This window comes from Chrysoperla carnea, chromosome 4 (assembly GCF_905475395.1).
Source record: "Chrysoperla carnea chromosome 4, inChrCarn1.1, whole genome shotgun sequence".
NCBI classification, from domain to species: Eukaryota; Metazoa; Arthropoda; class Insecta; order Neuroptera; family Chrysopidae; genus Chrysoperla; species Chrysoperla carnea.
The window spans coordinates 20942686-20947113 of record NC_058340.1 but is presented as its reverse complement, the minus strand read 5'-3'; positions in this window follow the sequence as shown (position 1 = coordinate 20947113).

Sequence of the window (4428 nt, the reverse complement as noted above, 5' to 3'; positions counted from 1 at the left end):
AAATAAATCAAATAAACGAAAATTTTGAAAATTCAATAATTGTTAACGTATAGATAGATTCTCCTTAAAAAAATTATTCTGGCCAGTTTTGGAATAAGAAATTTTTTTGTAGAGAAGTAGAAAAAGTAGGCTTATCGTTAATAGAATTACGATTGAAAGACGTAAATACCTGAAAACATCTTTGAAAAGAGAAGTACAATTATTAGTTTAAGAAAACATTTTAATGCACAAATCTATACAAAACTTATTATTAGAAACCTTGATTAGAAATTTACAATTGTGAACAATTATTTTTAAGTTTTTAAGTTTTAGAACAACCATAAAATTTGTAGTCCTAATTTATTTTCTGTTGTAAGAAACAAATATTTGTTCCTTGCAACAAGGGAATTTTTCTTAAAATAATAAATGATATAGTGTACTTCTAACTCGTAATATTTCCTTAAAAAAGTTATTGTTTTCGTAAATTATTTAAAAATATTATTTAAAAGTTATAAAACTCCTTTCATTTCTGATTAATTGAAGCATTTAAATACCTTGAATAAAACCCTTTAAGGACGATACACAAAACAATACACTTATGGTTATTATCTATGAATCAAAATAATCTCGATTTATTTTCGTCCAGTCAGCTGGAATGATAATTGTTTTGCATAATTTGAAGGATGAATTGTACCTATCTTTATTTCCCGGCTCAAGAATTATCAGAGAATACTTGGCAAAAGTGGATCATAAATCCACTTTTAAATGCAGATGACGCAGCCAGCAAGTTTCGCATCCAACTTGCAAATTTGCTAGAAATATTTGCCGATGGCATATTGCACATGGAATTCAAGTCTGCCAATTTGGTTACGTTTTATTTAAAAGTTAAAATAGAGCACTCAATGGACGTTTTCGTCAATGGCTCTGATATTAATGATTAAATTAATATTATTATTAATTCTTAGATTTTAGCGAACGGTTTGAGGGAACTTTTTATAGATACAGACGTACATAATTTGTAAAAGCACATTCATTCAATTTGAACTTTAATCTTTTTGGTTGGCTCAGGTATTTATTTATAACTATGACGAATTTTATGTTACGATTTTAGTGTTTATGACAATATAAAACATAAAAATGTAAACAAAGCAAAAAAGTTCGAGAGGGTTGAAAATTTTGATATTTGCAAACTTCCTGTCATTTGTTTATATGTCTTCATTTGTCAAAAGCTTTTTTTTTTAACATATCCGTCAAACAAAAAAAAGTCGAAGTATAAACATCATTGGAAATAATAAATTCTAAAAATTCAACACACGAAGGAATACAATTTCACTTTTCTTTATTACCAAACTTACATTTTTCACTTCTCCAAGTGTCAGATAAAAAAAAAATAGAAATTTTGCTTTATTAAGGATTTATGTTAGTCAATAATTTACGATAAAACTTATTTTGTAAAACTTTTATGATCGAAATGTTGAAATTGGTGTGGACTACAATTTTTTAAAATCAAACCAGTTACTTTTTTGTCTAATATTTTCAATACATCTTAAATAATATTAGATTCAGTACTTATGGTTTTCCTGAATATTGTTTACATCAATAACCCCTTTTTCTGCTGTATATAATTTCACCCTTTTTTTCTATAGAATAATAAGGTAGGTATGAATTTTCTATGAACACCCTCTCATTGACGCTTTCTTTTACTTATTTTACTCACTGTGTTTCGAGTTTTTTATTTACCCTTTTTTCTCTCAAACAGTGGCGTACACTTCTATAAATCTATAAAAACAAAGACACAATCTATATTATCAACGGTTGGCATTAACTGATTTCATATAATGTCACCTATTTCTAAAAACCACATCAATTTTAAGTTGTTGGCTTGCAACGCAAAATGAGGGATGCTATAAGTTTGACCGCCATGTGTGATTGTATTTGTGTGCCTGTCTGTCTGTCTGTTGCATCGTAGCTCTCAAACAGATGAACAAATTTTCATTTTTTTTTAAAATTAGATAATTTAATATGTGTTTTTAGTGTGTTCTTAGCTATGCTAGTATTTTCCTAGGAAAATCGATTCAGTTTGGAGTAAGCCGTATTTGTAGGGGGCTTATTAAATAATGTAAATTGTATTTGCGTATGTGGTGAATGCCAAACAAATCAGAATATAACCAAAGTATATTTTTTCTAGTCTAATTTTTTTTTTTTTAGGAGGTTTAAAACAAATTTTCTTTTTGGATGTCGAATTGGACGGTCTGAATTTTAATACGTCTAACATTGCAATGTGTTCGCCTTTATATCTACTTTAGCACAAGCTATAAAAATAGCATCAAAGAATATCACAGAAATAAAATATATCTATTTCACTGGAATTTTATTTTTCATTTGAAAAACTTAGTATGTACGTTCATCCCTTTTTCTCTTTTTCTTTTTTACTTTTTTACTGTACATGATTTTACATAAAACGAAAGAATTTTTATTAAAAGAAGGGAGGTTGTGCATACAACAGCAATAATGCAGATGTGAAAATCCGGACTATGAGAGCTATATCATCTATTTTCTTTATAAATTTAGGCTAGTAAACTTCGACTGATTTTATGGAAAGAAACTTCAAAATGGTAAGTTACACTTTTTGAAAGAAACGTTTTATATAAGTAGTCTTCACAAAAAATCCTAAAACGAATTCACTTGAAAATCGAAAATCATAAACAAATTTAAAAGCTACTGTAATAGTAGCAAATATAGAAGTTAAGAAAGGGGAAACGAGGGGGAGGGCAAATGAAACATATTTCCGTTTCCACAGACAAATGGATATGTTGACAATACGTATCATAGACACTACCTAATAGAGACAGACATGTCTCGACCCTGAAAATTTTCCATATCTAGCATAAGAAAAAACATTTTTCGTAGAAGGATGAAATTTTTTATTCACTCTTGTAATCTACATTTAAATGTTGACTTTAGTGTAGATTCACTAGTTCCCTGCGGACTTGGGAACGGACTTGAGAACTTTTAAATTTGGGAACTTCAAAGTGGGTTTTCGAGTCGAGTAATCGAACTTTTTTGTAAGATCTCTGGTCATCGTAATTGGAATAAGATATAATCAGATATTAAGGCATTAAATAAATTCAATTTCATAAAAATCGGTCTTTTTCGTGATTGAGTAACAAACAAGCTAACTTACATTCAAATATATATATAAATATATAATAACAGTATTGAGATTTAAATATCGTATGAATGATTTCCTCGTAAATAAAATGTCACGATTTAAATTTCCTTAGATCAAGAATTGGGAGCCCCTGCTAAATGTCATACAAATACAAATTTTTCTTTCTGAAAACCTTGTATCATTTCTAGTCCAGTGCACTAACATAAATCGCAGAGGTATGACCCAAAAGTTTTGACACTAGATTTTTTTATTACTCCATTCGACAGGCGGTTGTTAGGAGACCCTAAATCTAATTTTGTGTATTCGCCGCCATTTTGGAAAATGACTTTTTTTACGTTTTGGCCTATATCTTGCGTTCTATCGTTGGACTGGCCTGCGTTTTTTCTTCAAACTCTTTTATGTCAAAGTACACGCTACGATTGATAGCAAAGAATTATTCGTGTTCAAAGTCACGTATTTTGACATAAAAGAGTTTGAAGATATAAGCAGGCAATAGAACGGAAGATATAGACAAAACGTAAAAAAAGTCAATTTCGAAGATGGCGGCTGGAGGGATAATTTAAAAATCTAGTGTCAAAACTCTTGGGACAATCCGTAAGTGTATTGGAGCATTCATACCTTCAAATAATGTTTAAAACATTAACAAATTATTGGAGTTTGACTACTGTACGCTTTTACTGGCCTATATTACTGGTTTTCTGCTTATAGGGCTTGAACAAGTCGTAGTTAAAATTCTATGATGGGTATGATGTGATTGAGAAGCTTTGTAATAATATATCTTTGATCAATACACAAAATGAAACAACATAAAAAAATAGATATTTATTCGAATTTATTGTTTAGTTCAATAAATAATATGCTTCTTATTATTTTGTTATTGCTTAGCAATCAATCATTTTGTAATTTATTGAAAATCTTTTATTATTATTACTTTGCAGAATAATCGTTCTTTTACTAACTAGATAATGTTTGTAATTACATTAAATATTTAATAAACGGTCTAATTATATTCTTATTATATTTTATACAAAACTATAGCTTTAGCCTACAACTTTTCTCGTAAAAATGGTTCCTTTTCATAAATGATTCATTTAGGGAATCGTTAATTCATAAAGAGAACCTACTTTTACCTCACATATCCCCTCTTTATGTTACTCGCAATATAGACCCCTTTCAACCTCTTTGCACTCGCTTAGCCCGCTCCCTAAAAATCAACTTTAATTCCAAGAATATTCATCGAACCGTCCTGTATTGAAGTAAATAAACCATGCAAAGAC